Genomic DNA, 20,961 nt, shown 5'->3' with positions numbered 1-20,961 from the left:
GCTGGAGAGGGACTGGGGACAAGGGATGGAGGGGACAGGACACAGGGAATGGCTTCCCACTGCCAGAGGGCAGGGATGGATGGGAGATAGGGAAGGAATCCCTCCCTGTAAGGGTGGGGAGGGGCTGGGATGGATTTTCCAGAGCAGCTGTGGTTACCCCTGGATCCCTGGAAGTGCCCAAGGCCAGGCTGGACAGGGCTTGGAGCAGCCTGGGACAGTGGGAGGTGTCCCTGGGGATGGATGGGATGGATTTTAAGGTCCCTTCCCACCCAAACCATTCCATGATCTCAGGTGTTTCAGGATGCTGAGTGGGGTTGCAGGAAAACTTTGATGCCATTCCTATAAATGCAACTTCCCCAGGGATCCTGCAGCTCCTCCAGCACGTGTATCCCTTTGGGAACTGAGCAGCTCCCTGACATTCCAGGAGCTCTGGGGAAGCTCTGCTGACTCCAGGGCTGTCACTCATAGCCTGTTTTCCTTCCTGCTCAGCTGCTCTTTCCCAGCTGGGGGCACTGGAGGTTCATGCATCCCACACCCATCCCCCCGGAATGTTTCCCTTCCCTTGTGTCAATATTTGGTGCTGTTTTCTTTCACCTTTGAAACGTTTCTGAACTAAGCCCAGCTCTGTCCATGCTCCCAGTTAAAGGGGGAAAGAATTTCTGCCTTTCTTTTTCCTTTGGGGATTTTTGTGCTTCCCTGTGAAAAATTCTAGGAAGAGTTGCTAGGAAGGTGCCTCCCAAATTGATGTCCCTGCAACTGGCTGGAAGGATCTTCTCCTTCAGAGACACCCTGGTTCATGTTCCTTTTTTACTGGGAATCCCCCTAGGATGTGCCTGGGGAATCCTCCTGGGCTGCAGTTTGAGGGAGCAGTGTGGGTTGGAGTTGATATTTCCTATTTTATTTTTATGGAGTGGATAATTCCTATTTTTCCAGCTTTTCCATGCTGTCCATGCCTGGTATGTCTGTAACTGCACAGTGGTTCCTTATCTCTCATTCCTGGACTTTGGAATTGCTGATACGGCTCAGGAGCAGATATGGCCCAGCTCCAGAATTCCCTCTGCTTGGCTTTGGCACAGCCAAATCCTTCGGGTTTTGCCACAAATACAGCTCAGAATGGTCAAAACAAGTCCCTGTGCTCAGCCTGGAGAAAAGGAGGCTTGGGGGGACCCTCTCCCTCTCCTGAGTTTCCTGGCAGAGCCCTGGTGGAGCCAGGGGGGATTCGGGATATTCTACCAGGGAACAAGGGAAAAATGGCCTCAAGTTGCACAGAGGAAGTTTGGGTTGGATATTGAGAAAATTCCTTCCTGTGAAGGGTTGTAAAGCACTGGAAGGGGCTGCCCAGGGCAGTGGGGAGTCCCCATCCCTGGGAATGTCCAAGAAAAGTGTGGATGTGGCACTTGGGGACGTGGTCAGGGATGACCAAGGTGGTGCTGTGTTGATGGTTGGACTCAGTCATCTCTGAGGGCTTTTCCAACTGAACAATTCCAGGGTACTGCAGAGCTTGGCATGGAGTCAGTCCTTCAGCAAAGAGGAGGAAAGATCACTCGCATTTTCCTTTCAGCTCCTGCTGTCCAGGAAGGTGTTGGGACTGGAGAGGTGGGAACAGCTCTGGGATACAGCCATGGCAGAGCCTGGAGGAGATCCCCTGGATCCCAGCTGCAGTAAGGATCTGGAGAATTCTATGTTTAACACTCTGCATTTCCCGTATCACTAAAATGTGTTCCCAGTTTTCCTGAGGGTGGGACAGAGGGAAATTCCAGCTGGGAGTTAAGCCCACATCTGCTCCTTGGACAGCAGCAAAGCTCTGTACTGGTTCCTCATGGAGAAGGAATGGTCATGGGGAGATGGAGGTCCTGGACTCAGGGAAGGGACTCCAGATATTGCCATCCCACCCCTGCCATGGCAGGGACACCTCCCACTGTCCCAGGCTGCTCCAAGCCCTGTCCAGTCTGGCCCTGGACACTTCCAGAGATCCAGGGGCAGCCCCAGCTGCTCTGGACAGCCTCACTCGGTTTCCTTGAGGGACCCCTGGGCTTGGTCACCCTGGTAGGATTCAGGACACCTGGAGCAGGGCAGGAGAGGGATGTCCCCGATCCCAGGATGGGCCTGCCAGTGCTGGCTGCTGCTGCTGAGGGAGCAGGAGCTTCCCTGGGAGTGCAGAGCTCCCTTGGAGCATCTGGCTGTGCCTTGGGAAACTCCCGAGCTCTGGGATTGTTCCCAAACTCTGGGATTATTCCTGAGCTTTGGGATTGTTCCCGAGCTCTGGGATTGTTCCCGAGCTCTGGGATTGTTCCCCAGCTTTGGGATTGTTCCCCAGCTTTGGGATTGTTCCTGAGCTTTGGGATTGCTCCCAAGCTTTGGGATTGTTCCCCAGCTTTGGGGTTGTTCCCGAGCTCTGGGATTGTTCCCGAGATTTGGGATTGCTCCCAAGCTCCGAGCTCTGGGATTGTTCCCAAGCTTTGGGATTTTTCCCAAGCTCTGAGCTCTGGGATTGTTCCCAAGCTTTGGGATTGTTCCCCAGCTTTGGGATTGCTCCCGAGCTTTGGGATTGCTCCCGAGCTCCGAGCTCTGGGATTGTTCCCAAGCTTTGGGATTGTTCCCGAGTTCGGAGCTCTGGGATTGTTCCCAAGCTTTGGGATTGTTCCCGAGCTCTGGGATTGTTCCCAAGCTTTGGGATTGTTCCCGAGCTCTGAGCTCTGGGATTGTTCCCGAGCTTTGGGATTGTTCCCGAGCTCTGGGATTGTTCCCGAGATTTGGGATTGTTCCCGAGCTCTGAGCTCTGGGATTGTTCCCGAGCTTTGGGATTGCTCCCAAGCTCCGAGCTCGGGGATTGTTCCCAGGCTTTGGGATTGTTCCCGAGCTTTGGGATTGTTCCTGAGGTATGAGCTTTGGAATTGTTCCCGAGCTCTGGGATTGTTCACAAGCTTTGGGATTGTTCCTGAGCTCCGAGCTCTGGGATTGTTCCTGAGCTCTGGGATTGTTCCCGAGCTCTGGGATTGTTCACAAGCTCTGGGATTGTTCCTGAGCTCTGAGCTCTGGGATTGTTCCCAAGTTCTGGGATTGTTCCTGAGCTCTGGGATTGTTCCTGAGCTTTGGGATTGCTCCTGGCCTCCAGCCCAGTTTGCCTCCATTTTTCCATCCTCAGAATGGGTTTGATTCCCTGATGGGGAATCCTGGCTGTGTGATTGCACAGCAATTTTGGGATGGAGAACCTGAGGAGCTGAGCTGGAGCCTGGGCTCAGAGCTGTGTCCTGTTCCCAATAATCCCTGCAGGGATTAATTATTGCCCTGCCGATAATTAATTAATTAATTCCTGGGACTCATTAAGCCTCCCCCCTGCTGTGGGGAGGTCACTCTCCCCCTCCTTGCAGGGGAGCTGAAGCATCAAAATTCAGATGTTGGAGCTTCCACTTTCCAGGTGGTTCTGCAGGTGCTTCCAGCCCTTGGAGGAAGTGGAATTGGGTTGAAGTCGATGAGATCCTTTTCTATTTTTGTTTTAGATTTCTCTTTACTGTCACTTCTGTGACACTCAATGTCACTTCCTCTAAGGGACACTTTGCTGTCTCTCAGATTCCTATGCTGAGTGAGCACAAAGGACACATTCCCAGGGAAAAATGGAGTGTGGAACTCTGGGCCCAGGCAGGGACTGGGGAGTGGCCAGAGGGAACCGCCTGAGAGCACCGAATGTCCTGGAGCTGTTCCCTTCCACATCCAGAACTTCCTGACACAGCTGGAGAGGGAGTCCCCAGCCCTGGAGGGATTTCATGGCTGTGTGGCTGTGGCGCTTGGGGACATGGCCGGGGTGGGCTGGGGCACAGATGGACTCCATGGTCTCAGAGGCTTTTCCAACCCAAGCCATTCCATGGTTCTGTGGTCATTGTGCCATTTCCATGGCTGCTTTTCCTGAGCCCTTTCCTGAGCAGACGGAATTCTTCAGACTCCTCAACTCAGCTGTGATTCCTTCTCATTCCCCCAGCCCTGGCCCTGGAAAGGATGAGTCCCCCCAGGAGCCCCTTTCCAGAGCTCATCCAGGTTTTCATTCTCTACTTCCCCAATTTGCCACATTTAGAAGTTTCTGTGAGTTCCCCTTTCCTAGAACTGGGTTGGACTTTAGCAGATGGAATTGCATTTCCTCAAAGGGACTCTCCAAACCAGAGCTGGATCATATCCATAAAAGGCTTTCTCGGAGTTTGTTCAGCTGTGTTTGGCTTTGATGCTGAGGGATGACAGTTCCCACCCCTGGCAATCCCTGGCTGGGAAAATGGAGGATGATTCTGTCCATGTTAAATCATGGCTGCTCCATCCCAGGTGTTCAAGGCCAAGCTGGACAGGGCTTGGAGCACCTTGGGATTGTGGAAGGTGTCCCTGGGGACGTTAAAGCCCACCCTGGGACTGGGTGGCCTTTAATGTCCCTTCCCACCCAGGCCATCCCATGATTTCTCACTGGGGACATGGCAAAAAATGGATTAAATCAATTTCCAGTTTAATCCAAGCAACCCAGGAGTGGAGGGACCCACCTCAGGAGCTGGGAGTTGGCAGCAGCTTCCTGGGCCCAGGAACCTGTCCCTGCAGGTCCCAGGGCAGAGGTTTGGACTTCCTTGGCTCAGCTCAGGGCAGGTTCCTTCTTGTTCCTCCTGTCACTTTGGAATTACAGGAGAAAAGGGAGAGGTGGCAGCCTGTGGACTTCTGGGAATCTGATTCTGGAGAGCTGGGAAAAGAGCAGTCCCAACCCAGACACACTCTGGGAGTTTGGCTTTTCCCTCCCAGTGTCACCAGCTCTGGGGCAAAGGTTGGACTGGGGAGGTGAACTGGGAGGGGAGCAGAACCCTGGTGGGAAAACCAAGCACAAATCCAAGGGTGAGGCTTGGGTCACTCTGGACATTTGTCCAGAGCAGCTGTGGCTGCCCCATCCCTGACAGTGTCCAAGGCCAGCTTGGACGGGGCTGGGAGCAGCCTGGGGTAGTGGGAGGTGTCCCTGCTGTGGTAGGGGTGGGGTGGGATGGATTTTAAGGTCCCTTCCCACCCAAACCATTCCAGGATTCCCTGATGTGCTGCAGGCAGGTCCTGCTCTGTTGGGCTACCAACAAAGAGAGTTTGGCTGTTCCCTTCCTTGCTGAGCTTCCCTATCAGTGCTGGAAATGCAATTGCCTTGGCCATGAGCCCTCAGGTTTAAATTCAAGGTGGGAAGGGTTCCTTGGAGTCCCCAAGGCTTTATCCTTGCTGGTCCTGGTGGAGAAGTTGGCCCGTTGTGGAAGCCTCTCATTGAGCTCCTTCATCCCTCTCTGGGATTTCATTTCAGCACCTCAGGTTTCCCATTTTATTCACTTATGGAACAAACTGAGGCAGGTTTGTTTTCCCCCTTGGCACAGAAGTCCCTTGGATCATTATGGACTTAATCTTTGCCACCATTCCTTAGCTCAGACTCAAGTTCCTTAGAATGAGTTAATTTGGAGCATCCTTGTTCCTGTGGAGCTGGGCCCACTGGAAGGGGCTGCAGTCGTGATCTGCTTCCAGGGAATATAAAATGCTCCCAGACCTTATCTCTTCTGACCTGGCAATCCCAGTCCAATCAGGATCATAAAACGCTTATCAGCCCCCTGGAATTTCATCCTGATGTTTAACAAAGCTGCTTCATCCTTGGATCCTTCCTGAGCCAGTTTTATTGGGAGTGAGAAAGTTCTGAGGCCAGAGCTGCCTAAACTCGTGTGGGGACCCTGCTGTGGAGCAGGGAAGCTCAGGAGGGATCAGATCCACGTTTCCATGGCAGCTCAGGAGGGATCTGATCCACGTCTCCATGGCAGGACACACACTGGGTAATTGATCAAACCCCATCATGTGGTGGGTCAGGGATCAGAGCTGGCCCTGTGAGGTGGCATCCCTGTGGAATGGGATGCACCAGCATCCCAGAATAACCCATTCTGCTGGATTGTTGGGTTGTAACTGCTGGGAAGGACAGGGGAGCTGATGCTGAGGGGGTCTCTTTGTGTCACTTGGTGTCCCTGCTCTGCCCCAGGGCCGGTTCCAGCCTGTGGAAGCTGCTGAGGTGCAGCTTTTTTCCCGCAGGAATCTGGGAGGAGTCATGCTGGAACAGGCCCTGCTGCCAGGCTGACACATCAAAGCAGCTCCTGGGATCCTCCATGGATCAAACAGAGGCAGCAGGGAGGGAGCAGGGAGGATCCCAAACCTGCCAGCCCTGCGATGGCTCAGCTCTGTCTCTGCATCTCCATTAACTCTGGGAGCATCCCTGCTGGACACCCCTGCTCCAGGCACTCCCAGCTTGGATTCAAAGGCTGGAGCCCCTCTGGAGCCAGGCTGGGAGAGCTGGGGGTGCTCACCTGGGGAGGAGAAGGGAAAGGAGACCTTGGAGCCCCTTCCAGGGCCTTAAGGGGCTGCAGGAGAACTGGAGAGGGGCTGGGGACAATGGCCTGGAGTGCCAGGACAAGGGGGAATTCCTCCCTGTGAGGGTGGTGAGGCCCTGGGATGGATTTCCCAGAGCAGCAGAGGCTGCCCTGGATCCCTGGCTAAGCCCAAGGCCAGGCTGGAAAGTGCTTGGAGCAGCCTGGGACAGTGGAAGGTGTCCCTGTCCATGGCAGGGGTGGCACTTAATGGGTTTTAATGTCCCTTTAATGTCCCTTCCCACCCAAACCATTCCATGGATCTATGTGAGATGTGCTGGGAAAAGCTCAGTGAAGGGATCCTTGCTGGCATTTTGGGCAGAATTCCTGTTTCCTGTGTGAGAAGAACAGGCAGGAGGGTGAAGGGAAAACTCTAATCCAGCCGGTCTTGGTGTCCCTGAGAGCAGGTGACACAGCCTGAGCCAGGAATGATGGAATTGTTCAGGTTGGAAAAGCCCTCAGAGATCAAGTCCAGCCTAGCGCCAGCAAGGTCACCCCTGACCGTGCCACATCCACACATTTCTTGCACAATTCGTGGGATGGGGACTGTGCCCCTGCCCTGGGGCAGCCTTTTAGGGCTGGACAACCCTTCTATGAAGGATTTTCCCCACATCTCTAATAAATGTGTGCAAATATGGAATATCTCCTCCAAGGCCCCAGGGAGCTGCTCTGGCTCTGTGTCCAGCTGGAGAAGATCCATCCCCTCGGGCAGCACCATCCTCTGTAGGTCTCTCCAAGGGTGGCCAGTGCATGGGCACAGGGGAATTTGGAAGTTGTGAAGGCTCCTCTGGAATGTGTGGTGGCTTCTCTCCAGGGCTTGTGGATCTCCTGGGAATGATCTGATGGAGTCACTGCTGTGTTATCTGGCTGGACATTCCCAGCCTGACCAGTGCCAGCTCCGGGGGATAACTGGGGCAGATCCCAAAGGATTTCCTGTCCCCCAGCCCCTGAAGCAGGACCTGCAGCACATTCCTCAGGTGGGCTTTACCTCCACCCCTGCCCCATTGCTGACACAGGTGGGGCTCAGTCCTTTCCTCAAAATCCCCACAGGATGAAGCCCCAAGAGCCCTTTTGGTTTGCCCCAGTCCCGTTGTGGATCCCAACTGCTGACAGCCTTGACTGTGGATCCAGGCAACCACAGGGACCTGGAAGGCTCCATTTCCACTCAGCCTCGTCCCACCTGGTTTGGCTTCTTCCAGGACAGCTTGTTCAGTGCTCAGGGCAGGTGGGAAAGGTGTCCAGGTTTCCATGGAAAAGCCAGAGAGAGCACAGGAAGGTGCAGGGAAGGTCTGAGTGGAAAAGGTGGGTAGGGAGAGGGAACAGAGATCCCATGGGATTTGTGAGCCTGGGAGCTGCTCGGAAGAGGAGGGAGGGAGGAAAGGAGGGTGACTGGATGAGAATTGGGAATCAAATTAGACATTCCTGGAGTATATCCTGAGCTTTGAGTGTGGATTAGGTTTGGGAATGAAGTATTCCTGCAGTGCCTCCTGGGCCTTGTGTTCACGAGCTCCATTCTCCTGAAGATTGAGGCTGGACGTGGGGATCTCACCTGAGCTTGGCTAAGCCGGGATGAGGCTTGGGAATGGAACCAGGAATTCTTGGGGTTCCTGCTGGCCGTGCCCTCCTGAGCTCCTTCTCCTGAGCGTCCTGCTGTGGGTGCTGGGGCTGGGATCTCACCTGGCCTGGATAACCCTCGGGGGTCTCTGTGGTCAGGATGACCCCGAGATGTGTCAGAGAGTCTCTTTTCCCAGCCCAGCAACCGAGGAGGAGTCAGGATTCCTCAGCTCTGGTTCTCAAGGTTGTTTATTTTCCTTTATCTAGTACATTCTTTCTCTGGCCTGCTGAGGTCCGTTCAGCTCAGTCAGAGGCACACTGCCTGCCCTCAGGGCAGTGTTGTCTTTTTATACTACAAACTACGAGCACTTTATTTACAGTTATTTTCCAATACCTATCACCTATGTTAGACAGTGTGTTCCTACCTTAAGCCAATCCAGAAGTGCCACCATCACCCAGAAGATGGAGGCTAGGAAGAAGGAGAAAGAAGGACAAGGCACGCCCAAATTCTTCCATCTTGACCTCTGAACCCCCATTCTAAAAACCCCAAAATTCTACTTTTCACCTTGTGACAAGCTAACTATCATTCTACTTAAACTTTTGTGGCTTATGAATCCTCATATAAGCTTGGTAATTTTTTCCATGGGTCAAAATCAAAGGCACAGGGGTCTTTGGTTGTGCCAAGGTCCCTGAGCTCTCCAGGGCTGGAGCCCTCCAGGGCAGCCAGAGGGATGTCCTGGGTTCTGACAGGTAACCCCAGTGCAGACCTGACCTGGGGGATCCCCGTGCCCAAAGGAGCTTGGGGGAGGCCAGCCTGGGCTGGCTCCAGGTTTCCCAGGAGCCTCTGACATGTCCCAGACAGGGCCCTGTGCCTGGGGGGGAGGCAGAGCTGCTCCCTGTTCTCTCCTGCTGGGCGTTTCTGGCAGCTGCTGTCACCAGCACATTCCCTGTGCCCCGTGCCAGCCCGGCAGGTCCCGGCCGGTCCCTCCTGGGGATGTGGCTCCGTTTTTCCAGGCCCAGCTCCAGCTGCTTTGTGGGAAGTGCTGACTCGGGCGTTGTGCAGAGCTGACTCACACAGGACAGGCTCAGCCAGGAAAGGCTTTGTAAGGAGATGGAGGATCTGGGCTCCATGGTGGAGCTAGACTGGTTCCTCTTGAGGCTCCAAAGGAAGAGTTGTAAGGATTTTTAGGGATTTAGAGAGTTGGAAGGTGAAGGAGTGTTTGAGAGTGGAAATGCCATAAAGCCTCTGATCTGGTGGGCGGTGTGGACACAGGAGCAGAGGATGGGACAGGGCACCTGGAGGTTCCTGAGAGCCCTGGAAGGTTCCAGGTCCCTCCCAGTCCAACTCCTTCTGGACTCGATGATTCTCCCCCTGTTCCCCGGGAAATACCCCTAGGATGGCCCCAGTTGGTTGATGCAGAACTTGGTTCCTTTGGACTCTGATTTTGGGTGCAGGGTGGGCCTGAATCTGCTGATCCCTGAGGGAACACCTTGTGCAGGAGCATCCCAAGAGTCTGCAAGGCTTTGGGAAGCCCAGAGGAGCCATGGGATCCCTTGGAGGGAGGTCCTGGAGAGTGGCTCACCCCAGTCCCTCTCTGTGATGTCCCATCACAGAAATCCAGGTTTGGGTGGTGACAGAGCAGGGAAAGGTCCCACTTTCCCCATGACAGGAGGATGCTTTCCCTGAGCACCTGAGCCGTGGTTCCAGAATGGTTTCAGGTGGACTGTGGGGACTGGAGGTGGCTGGGTCAGGGAGAAGGGGTGGGGGACTGTGGAATCACAGAATCCCCAAGGCTGGAAGAGACCCTCGGAATCATCCAGTCCAACCCCAGCAGCACCACCAAAGGGACCTTGGGAAGGGCAGAACAGGAGCTGGGCACCTCCACAGGCTCCAGGAGCCCCCCCTTGCCTGGCCTTGGCATTTCTGTGCCGGGATGGCCGGGCAGGCTCCGTTCCTGCCAATGTGCTGATGTGGGAGCTTTGCAGCACCCAGATTTGCCTCCTGTGCAAAACCCAGGGAAAGTGGGTTGGAGCTGGAGCCGCGGCGTTCCCAGCCCAGGGCAGGGACGCGGGAGGATCAGAGGGATCGCAGCTCGGGAGGCTCCAGGGACGCGCCCACAGCGGCTCCCGAAGCTGCCCCGGGGCCGGGCGGAGCCTCCCGAGCGCCTTTCCCAGCCAGGTGCGGCAGCAGCTGAGGAAAAACGAGGATCCTTCGTGAAAACAGGGAAGTGCACCTGGATTTTCAGGGATGCCCCCACACGGGTGGGATTCAGAGCTGCTCCTCCAGGTGTGTTTTACAGATGCAGGTTTAGCCCCAGATGTTCCATTCCCGGACGCAGGGATCCATGTGTGTGTGATCCTGGGCCTGATATCCCTGGGCTCCCCCCTGCTCTGGGCAGTGTTTGCTCTCTGAGTCTGTTTTCTCTCAAATTCCAGTCTCTTGACACTCGGGGCTGAGCACGTCGGGCAGCAGGGAGAGGTGAGAGGACGGAGCTGGGTGGGATCTGGACGTGATCCAGGACTCCCTGTCAAAACATCCCCACCCCATTCCTGGCATGGTTGGGATGGTTGGTAAAAACCTCCCAGTTCAGAGTAAAACACACAGGAATTGGCACAAAGGGACTGTTAAAGGGGCCCAGCTCCCACTAAATCCACAGGGATTCATCCCATTTGTGCTGGAGCTGGAATTCTGGGTTTAAGCTGGCAGGGAAGGCAACTCTGTCAATACCTCCTTCAGGTACACCTGGATTAGTCCCAGAATCCCAGGATGGTTTGGGTGAGAAGGGACCTTAAAGCCCATCCCATTCCTGACACCCTCCACAGCCCAAGGTGTTCCAAGCCCCGACCAGCCTGGCCTGGGGATGGGACAGCAGGATTTTGGGGGACTGGGAAGCACCATGAGGATGTCTGAGCTGATCCTGCCTTTTCCATGTGCAGCTGCAACACCAGGATGGCCAAACACAGGAAGCAGCTGGGTTCGTCTTTGCCTGAGTGGAGAATCTGGGGCTCTTTCCTGCTTGGAACAGCTCAGCCTCTTTGTGAAGGAGAGGTGGGAATGCTGCCCCTTCCCAGGATGAAGTGAGGAATAGGGTGAGCAGTCCAAAGGCAATTCCCAGTTGTGGACTGGGATTTTATGCAGAGCAGGGGCTGGAGCCACTGGAGGCCTGTTTTATAAAGCCAAATACAAAGCCCTGAGTTGCCCCTTCCTGCACTCAAGGTGGGCTGAGGAGCTTCCAGCAAGGTGGGAATTCCTGTTCCTGGGGGACACTCGGGCAGTTTGTGTTGCAATTCAGTGCCACCAACCCCTGGATCCCCTGCCCTGCTGTGGCCAGGTGGGATCCCCTGGTCCTGCCCAAGCTTTCCCCTGCCCTGCTCCAGATGGGATCCCCTGCCCTGGGGCTCTGGGATTTTTGAGTGTCTTGTGATCCTGCTCCAGGTGGGACCCCCACACTCCTGCCCAAGCTTTCCCTGCCTTGTGTAACTGCAGAGCTGCTGCCAGCGCCAGGCGTGGGCTGATCCCAAATCCCAGCTCAGGTCAGAGCGTGTCCCGTGGGTGTGGGCCATGGCAGGAGCTGCTGTTGGGAACTGCCAGGAGCAGGGATGGAGGGAATCCAGCCCCCCCATCCAGAGGCTCCACTGGTGCTCCCCAAAAGCAGGCTAGGGGAGCTCGGACAGGGCTGATCCCGTGGGGGCTCTGAAGAGGGGAAACGTCTCATGCTCCTGAATTTCAGATTCCCCATGGCAAATCCGAGGCGAGGTGAACTCTGGGGTTTTTGAGTGTCTTGTGAACCAGATATTTGGATTTATTCCCCCTGGTTTAATCTGGGTTTGAGGTCCCAGTTTTTGAGGGTTTTCTGTTGTTGGTTTGAACCAGGAGAGCAGCTGTGATTCCATGGGGTCCTCACTTCAGGAACTGGGACTTAAACTGCTGTTACCACTGGGAATTCTGGGGATGAACTAGTGCAGATCCCTCATTCTGGGGAATTAGCCAGGGAAAGCTGAGGGGATGCTGGATTTACCCATTGTGGAGGGCAGGGGGTGTAAATCCAGAGTGGATCTGCAGCTGAGGCACTGAGCTGGGGCTGTTTTACTCCTCTCCTTGCAATTCCAAACCCCCAACCCCCCAGAGCTCCAAGTGCTTCCCAGTCCCCCAAAATCCTGCTGTCCCATCCCCAGGCCAGGCTGGTCGGGGCTTGGAACACCTTGGGCTGTGGAGGGTGTCAGGAATGGGATGGGCTTTAAGGTCCCTTCCCACCCAAACCATCCTGGGATCCAGGAGCTCAGTGGTGGGGTCCTCATCCCTACTTCCCTTCTCCTGCCCGGAGGAAGTCACAGATCCCTTTGCCTCCATGATGAGGCTCTGGAAGCCCTGGAAATGAAGCTCCAAGTGTTTTGTATTCCCTTTTTTCAAGGGTGAATTGCCTCTCTGTGGGCAGGGGGCTGCTCTTGGTGCTGCCCTGGGATTAAGGAGATTTTGGGACCCTTGGAGCTGGTTCTGAGCCAGATAAAGGTGGGTGTTGGGAAGTGCTTGGAGCAGCTTTGCTGCAGCTGAAAACATCCCCTGAACTCTGATGGTCCGAGTCTCCCTGCCCCCCCAGGATCCCTCCCGGGGCTGCCCGACCCTCGTCCCACCATTCCCAGCCCTGTTTGCTTCCTGCGTCAGGGCTGAGTCACCCTGGGATTCCTCAGCTCTGAAGTGGTTCCTCCTGTCCCTCCCCTGCCCAGGTGCTGAGGGTTTTTTTCCGAAGCTCTGAATTTCTGGGTGTGCCCGGAGCCTCGCAAGCGCGGCAGGTCCCGGCAGGAGCGGCTCAGCTCCGCTCCCACTCTGCATTCCTGGCGCGGCTCCAGGGGCTGGGCCAGGAGCAGCCCCCGGGAGCTCCTTTCCCTGCTGAGCTGGGGCTTTTCTGCTCCTGCTGGGTCCCTCCATGGACACAGGCACAGCACTGCATCCCCCAGATCCCTGTGGCTGCTCCAGACCCCTCCATGGACACAGGGCACTGTCCCATGTCCCTGTGGCTGCTCCAGACCCCTCCATGGACACAGGGCACTGTCCCATGTCCCTGTGGCTGCTCCAGACCCCTCCATGGACACAGGGCACTGTCCCATGTCCCTGTGGCTGCTCCAGACCCCTCCATGGACACAGGGCACTGTCCCATGTCCCTGTGGCTGCTCCAGACCCCTCCATGGACACAGGGCACTGTCCCAGGTCCCTGTGGCTCCTCCAGACCCCTCCATGGACACAGGGCACTGTCCCAGGTCCCCCACATCCCTGTGGCTCCTCCAAACCCCTCCTTGGACACTGTCCCATCTCCTCCAGATCCCTCTGTGGATCCCAGGTCCCTGAGGTTTGGGGAGTTCCTGGTGAATTTGTGCTCAGAGACCTGTGGGGCTGGGAGGGAGCAGGGATGGGAGAAGGGAAGGCTCTGGAGACACCTTGGAGCCTTTTCCAGTGCCCAAAGGGGCTCCAGGAGAGCTGGAGAGGGACTGGGGGCAAGGCCTGGAGTGCCAGGACACAGGGAATGGCTTCCCACTGCCAGAGGGAGGGATGGATGGGATATTGGGAAGGAATTCCTCCCTGTGAGGGTGGGCAGGCCCTGGGATGGATTTCCCAGAGGATGCCCATCTCCGGCAGCTCCAAGGCCAGGTTGGACAGGGCTTGGAGCAGCCTGGGACAGTGGGAGGTGTCCCTGCCCATGGCAGGGGTTTGGGGTGGGATGAGCTTTGAGATCCCTCACCCCAGACCGTTCCCTCACTCCAGGATGTCCAGCCCAAGCTGTGTCCCACGTGGAGCTCGTGCTGTGATTGGGGCTCCTTCCACCTCCTGCAGCCCCATGGTCTCCTGCTGATCCTGGAGAGGAAGTTCTGGGATGGTGCTCAGTGCCTGAAGGGAGCAGGGAGGACGAGCTGTGCCCAACTCCAAACCCCAGGAGCCACCTCTGGTTGCTGCTGTCCACAAACCATGGAATTGCTCAGGTTGGAAAAGCCCTCAGAGACCATATCCCCAGGTGCCACAGCCACACCCTTCTGGACACTTCCAGGGATGGGGACTCTGCCCCTGCCCTGGGCAGTCCCTTCCATTCCTTCACAACCCTTTCCATGAGAAATTTTTCCTGAATCCAACTCAAATCATCCCTGATGCACCTTGAGGCCATTTTCACTCGTTCCCTGGCAGATGCCAACCCCACCCTCCTGTCAGGGGGTTGTGGGAGGGAGAAGGTCCCCCCTGAGCCTCCTTTTCCCCAGCTGAGCCTAGGGAGCAGGTTTGGATAAGGGGAAAGGGAAGGCCCTGGAGCAGGAGCTCAGCCAGTGCCAAGGGAGAGCTGGAAATGGTTCCTGGAGTTAAAAGTCTCTTTTCCCAGCCCGGCCTTCAAAGAAGGAGTCAGGATTCCTCAGCTCTCAAGGAATGGTTCTCAAGGTTGTTTATTTTCCCTTATCTAGTACATTCTTTCTCTGGCCTGCTGAGGTCCGTTCAGCAGCTCAGCCAGAGGCACACTGCCCACCCTTGGGCTGGTGTCAACATTTTATACTACAAACTACATGCACTATATTTAGTTATTTTCCAATACCTATCACCTATGTTAGACAGTGTGTTCCTACCTTAAGCCAATCCAGAAGTGCCACCATCACCCAGAAGATGGAGGCTAGGAAGAAGGAGAAAGGACAAGGCACGCCCAAATTCCTCCATCTTGACCTCTGAACCCCCATTCTAAAAACCCCAAAATTCTACTTTTCACCTTGTGACAAGCTAACTATCATTCTACTTAAACTCTCTTGACTTGTAATTCTTCATATAAAGGTGGTAATTTTCTCCATGGGTCAAAATCAGTCAGAGGTGTCCTGGGCTCTGTGCCAGGGTCTCTGAGCCCCCAGGCAAGGGCTGGAGCCCTCCAGGGCAGCCAGAGGGATGTCCTGGGTTCTAACACTGGAGGTGTCCAAGGCCAGGCTGCTCCCCCATTGCAGGGTCTGCTCAGGTGTAAATCAGACAAACCCCAAATTCCCTGAGTGCCCCAGGTAGGGCTGGTGTTTCCCTGGCAGGAATTGGGGCAGGGCGGGGCTGCCGCAGCTGCTGCGCTGCGAGTGCCCGGCCCGGAGGTGGCACTCGGGGCACTCCCAGCCCCGGGGCCGGGCTGGCACCGCTCCCGCGGGGCTGCGGGCACGGCCCGGCCCGGGCAGCACAGCCAGGCAACTTCTCGGCTTTCTGTGGTTGAGATGACTTTTGAGGTAGTAGAAAAGTCTCTTTTTTCCCAGAAGAAGTTGAGATTCGTCGGTTTTGCTTTTCAGGGTTATTTTTCCTTGTCTGTTCCACTCTTTCTCTGCCCTGCTGAGGTCTGTCCAGCAGGTCGGGTTGTGGCACAGTCCCTGCCCTTGGGGTGGTGTTGGCTTTTTATACTATGAGCTACATGTACTTTATTTACAATAATTTTCTAATACTTGTCACTTATGTTAGACAGTTTGTCTCTAAACTAATTAAAAAGTGTCACCATCACAGCAGAAGATGGAGGACAAGAAGGAGAAGGACAGGACACGCTTAGATTCTGCTATCTTGCTTCTTGAGCCCTCATTCTAAAACCTTAACATTCTACTTTTTCACCCTGTGACAAATTCACTGTCATTCTACTCAAACTCTTGTGGCTTGTAAATCTTCACACAAACTTGGTCATTTTTTCTACGGACTAAAATCAAAGGCACAGATGTTTCTGACTCTGTGCTAAGGTCTCTGAGCTCTTTGCTAGGGTCTCAAATCACTTTGGGCAGCTAGAGGAACGTCTTGGATCTTGACAGCAGCTCTGCTTTCTCCCAGATTCCGGGGCTGGCAGGGACAGGGACAGGGACAGCGCCAGGCTGTGCTGGCACCCCAGGGTCCCTCCCGTGTCCCCCAGGCCCGGTGGCACCTTAGGGCTGGGATCCAGGTGATGTCCCCGGATCCCAGAACGCCTGGGGTTGGAAGGGACCTGTGGAGGTCACTCAGGCCAATCCCCCTGCCCAGACAGGGCCACCAGACCCCGGTGCAGTCCCTGGAGGGCCAGGGCCGGCAGCAGCCAGTGCTGGCACATCCCGGGGCTGCCACAATTCCCTGGCCGGAGCCCCCAGATCCTGCCAGGATCAGAGAGCAGGGCTGGAGGCACCGGGGAGGGGAATCCTGGTCCTGGCCGGGCACTGGGACTGAATCCCGGTCCTGGCCGGGCACTGGGGGTGAATCCCAGCCCTGGCTGGGCACTGGGGGTGAATCCCGGTCCTGGCCGGGCACTGGGGCTGAATCCTGGTCCTGGCCGGGCACTGGGGCTGAATCCTGGTCCTGGCCGGGCACTGGGGGTGAATCCTGGTCCTGGCCGGGCACTGGGGCTGAATCCCGGTCCTGGCCGGGCACTGGGGGTGAATCCCGGTCCTGGCTGGGCACTGGGGCTGAATCCCGGTCCTGGCCGGGCACTGGGGGTGAATCCCAATCCCAGGTGGGTTTAGGGGGGTGGATCCCAATCCAAGGCAGGCACAGAGAGGGTGAATTCCAATCCCAGCCAGGCTCAGGGGGTGAATCCCGGTCCTGGCCGGGTGCTAGGGGTGAATCCCAATTCCAGGCAGGTTCAGGGTGACGAGTCCCAATCCCAGGAGGGTTTAGGGGAACGAGTCTCAAACCCAGGCGGGTTTAGGGGGTGAATCGCGATCCCAGCTGGGCACAGGGGGTGAATCCCAGCACCGGGACGCTCGGAGAACTGTTCCACCTGCCGTGTGGAGAATGGTTGGCAATGGGGGAGGGAAAGGTGCCACTCCGCCTTAAAACTGAGCCGGTGTGGCCACCCTGGGGCCTCCGGGACGGCTTCCCAGGGCGGAATTCCCACCGGACACAGCTGGGGAGGGGCTGCAGCCGGGCAGGGCGAGCTCGGCTCACCTGGGCGGGGCCGGGCTCAGGTGTTCCCAATTCCTGCCCGGATTGGGCCGGGAGAGCCCAACCTGGCCTTATACGGGCACAGAGCAGCGCCAGCCGCTCCCCTGGGATGGGCCGATGGGGCCGGGCTCCTTCCCCCCCTCCCTCCTCCCCTCTCTGGACACAATGCAGGGGTTTGTTTGCAGCCAGCCCAGGGATTTGGGGCTCCCGGAGGGGTTTGGCCACCCAGGGTGGGGCTGGTGATCCCCTCGAGCCTGGGGAGAGGGACAGGGACAAATCCCCGCTGAGCCCTTCCCTGCTTGCTAAATTCCCTGCTCTGTCCTGGAGCATTTCATTAGGAAAACGAAATTATACCCCCACCCCCCCCCAACCCCCGCCCCAAAATTCCATCCTCCCCGAGGGTGCAGGTGAAAAAAAGCCAGGAAACTGAGGCACGGTTTGGGCCAGGATGGTGCAGGAATGGGAAATCCAACCCGCGTCCTTTCCCCAAAGTGTGGGAGCTCCTTTTCCCAATGGCTGATTTCCTGGCATGAGCCACTTCCATCCCTGCAAACAGTTGTGCCAGGCCAGGAGAGGGCCTGGAGCATCCATCCTCCTCCTCCTGTCCCACCGGAGTCAAGCCAGGTGTTAGCTGGAACTGGGGGAGCAGCTGTGGGAGAACTGGGATGGGTGGATTAAACTGGGTTTGGAACTGGAGCGGAGCCCCAGGCCATCAGTTCCCAGTGCCAGGACATTTCCAGCTCCTTTCCCACGCATTTAACCCCGTGGCACACGGTGGGGGGTGGGTTGGCTCCCCTCTGGTGCTGAGCAGGACTCAGCTGGTGCTGGATTTCTCCAGGCTGCGCACTGGGAAGGACTGGGACAAGGCCTGGCTGCTCCCAGACTGAGGGTGCATCCCAAAATCCACTGGGGAAGGGAGGAGAGGTGGAAGAAAACCAGGAATGCTCCCACCTGCAGCTGTTTCCTGGGGAGCAGAGGGGCTGTGAGCTGAGGTTCCAGATGGGAAAAGGGTTTTTCCCCTGATAAAGATGATTTGGGTGTGTTCCTGGAGGATTTGGCCCTTAGAGGATAAAAAAGTGGAGTCGAAAAGGACCTGGGGATATTTCAGCACAACCAGAGACTGGTGTTACCTGAGCCCAGGAAGGGGAAGGTGACAGATCCATGGCTGGTCCAGGTGTCTTACATGGAGGGATGAGTTCCTCACCCTGGGAGCTGTTTCACCTTCCCAAAGTGATTCCAGGTGTGTGGGGGCATTGAGTCTGGAGCAATGGAACAGCCAGGCTGGATCCCAAGAGTCATTCCCAGCTGGATGGGAGCTCCTGGTGGATGAGAAATGCCCGTTTGGATCACAGACCCATGGAATGTTCAGGGGGGGGAGAGATCTTGAAGCAGTGGGCAGGGACAGGTCCCACCATCCCAGGGTGCTCCAAGCCCCGTCCAGCCTGGCCAGGGATGGGGCAGCCAGAGCTGCTTGGGGCAGCAGGGTCCCCTGTAGGAGGATCCCTTGTAGGATTTCATGTAGGGTCTCCTGTAGGATCCCTTGTAGGATTTCATGTAGGATCCCCTGTAGGATCCCTTGTAGGATTTCATGTAGGATCCCCTGTAGGATCCCTTGTAGGATTTCATGTAGGGTCTCCTGTAGGATCCCCTCTGTTCCTAGCTCCTCGGGAGCCGTTTCCCTTTCTCTGCAGGCCGGGCCTGTGGAAGGAAGCCGGGAGCTGTTGGGATTTGGGGAGGCGCTGCAGCGGCGTCACCTGCCCGGCAGAGGGAGCCCGGAGCTCGCTCCTGGCCGCTCCAGGTGCGCGGATCCCGGGATGCGCCCCGGGAGCCGCTCCGGCCTCCGGCACTGATTCCCTGCTGCTCTTCCCGAAATCCCCGCAGCCCAGGATTGGCCCCTGGCATGTCTCACGTCCGAGACATCCAGGACATCTGACGTGTGCGGTCCTGGAGAGGCTCCAGGCAGGGATGGGATCACCCTTGGGAGCGGCTGGAGCTGATACGGCATGGCCTGGAGGAGGCTGGGCCGGGGATTCCTGAGGGGCCTGGCAGATAAGAGGGATAAATATCCCCTGATCCCACAGATGCCCTCAGCAGCTCCCAAATTCCCCGGGGAATGTGCCCTGGCACCCCAGGGGTGACTGATTGAAGGGGATCACTGGAACTGGCCATAAAACACCATTACTGAGCCATAAACAGGGGAATACTGTTAATTATACCATTTATTAGTTAATTGCCCTCCCTAACCCTGGTTTTCCCAGCAATCCTCAGGCCCTGATCCATTTTTTACATGGATCTGAGAAGGTGAGTGATGCCTCCACCCCCACAAGCACCCTCCAACCAGCACACAACCATCCCTTTTTCCATAAAACCTGAGCTTTTCCATCAACTTCCCCCACCACCACCACCCCCAACCAAATTCAGGATCCTTTCAATCCTTAGGAATTTTTAGAAAGCAGCCAGGTGGGATTTTGTGGCATTTTGAGCCAAAAACAGAGATGTGACAATCCGGGCACTTTCTGGGGCTGCCTTCACCACTGCATCCTTCTCTGTTTTCCCCTTTTTTTCACATTCTATCCCTAAATAAAGGTAAATCCAGTGCATATTGTTCTGGATTGACAGCACTGATCTGGACAACACGGGGGTGCAGCCGGGACCTTCTTTGAAGGGCTGGAGTAGGGATTTTTTGGGGGGTCCTGAGCCGGTGGTGCTGCCTGGATCCTGCAGCAATTCCCTGGGGAATTTACAGCTGGAACTGGGCTGGTTGTGACTCTGGGGTGAGAACAGCCACAGGAATTTGCCCTGGGGAAGAGGCTGGGTCCCAGTGAAGGAGGGATGGTGGAGGGGGCAGGATGGACTTCCCGAAGCCATGGATCATCCCAGGCAGAGCTCAGCTCAGCTGCCCTTAATGGAGGGCTGGAATTCTGCTGGATGGCGCCATTCCCTGGTGCCCTCTGAGGGAGCTGAGGCTGGGAGCAGTGGGACAGGGCAATGCTGGGTTGGGTCTGTCACAGAACGGGGACATGAGTCCAGGAATGTGGCCAAAATCCCAAATCTCAACCCACCCTTTAATCCCCTGCTGTGGACTCTGGGATCTCTCCCAGTCCCATGGGTGGAGAAGGCTCAGAAACAGCAAAAAGATCCCTAAAATCCAAGGTCAGGGAGGAAAAGCAGCAGGAAAGTCTCAGCTGAGCCCCAGCCCTGCCTGAGTTGCCCCAGCTGGGGTGTCCCAGGCTCCCATTCCAGCCTCATCCCTGTTCCTGCTCCTGTCCTGGGAATGGGGCTGCTCTGAGCACACAGCCCTTCCCAGCTGCTTTGTTCCTCTGCCTGGGAAGGGCTTTTCCCAAGGGCTCTGCAGGTTCCTGGCTCCAGAGGCAGCCCTGCACTAACCCTGCCCAGCTGGGAGCAACTGGGAGCAAACTGCTCAGAGCCCCCCCTTCCCCGTCCTGCCAAGCTGGGAAACTGGACTGAACTCTTTCCTGTGGTCTGGAATGCCCTTCCCATCCTCTGTCACCCATCCCATGCCCTGGACCTGGAGAGCTGCTCCCAAATTTGGGTTCTCTGGCACCTTGGGGACCCTGGGCTGCTTTGGACTCCCAGGGAAGTCCCCCAGGGGAACAGGGAGCACCTGTGATCCAAAAGGGCACCTCTGGAATGAAGGGCTGCAGGAAAATGTGGGTGCCCAGGATGGACCTGGCTCAGGTGTGCGGGAATCCCCCTTTGGAGAGGTGCAGGAGTTTAGGAAGGGGAAGCTGACCCTGGAAGGGCAGAGTGTCTCCCAGGTGAGCAGCAAACAGCAAAGCTGCTCCCAAATTTGGGTCCCAGCACCCCAGGGAACCCACTCTGGTTTGGATCTCCCAGGGAAGTCCCTGTGGGTATAAAGGAGCACCAAAAGGACAACTCTGGAATGAGGGGCTGCAGGAAAATGGGTGCCCAGTTGTGTGAGAATTCCCCTTTGGAGAGGGGCAGGAGGAGTTTGGGAAGGGGAAGCTGAGCAGTGCTGAGTGTGTTCCCCTCATTCCCAGATTTGGTCCCCAAGGCCTTGGATCCCACCCTGTGTCTGCCCCTCTGGCCCTGTGCCCTTGAATCATCATTTATCACTTTCTGACTGCTTAGAAAGTCTTTGTGATTTTA

The 20,961-nt window shown here is 56.5% G+C and overlaps 1 long non-coding RNA gene across 1 annotated transcript; it reads left to right on the top strand.

The window, feature by feature from the left end:
- Positions 1–10,074: 10,074 nt before the first annotated feature.
- LOC127060555 (uncharacterized) lies at positions 10,075–14,978 on the top strand. The gene is made up of 4 exons (XR_007779761.1): positions 10,075–10,236; positions 10,887–11,039; positions 12,362–12,459; positions 13,708–14,978. It is a non-coding gene; the product is annotated as an uncharacterized LOC127060555 (long non-coding RNA).
- The last annotated feature ends 5,983 nt before the right edge of the window (positions 14,979–20,961 follow it).

Source organism: Serinus canaria, chromosome 25 (assembly GCF_022539315.1).
Source record: "Serinus canaria isolate serCan28SL12 chromosome 25, serCan2020, whole genome shotgun sequence".
Lineage (NCBI taxonomy): Eukaryota > Metazoa > Chordata > Aves > Passeriformes > Fringillidae > Serinus > Serinus canaria.
This window is presented reverse-complemented; position numbering and strand designations above follow the sequence as displayed.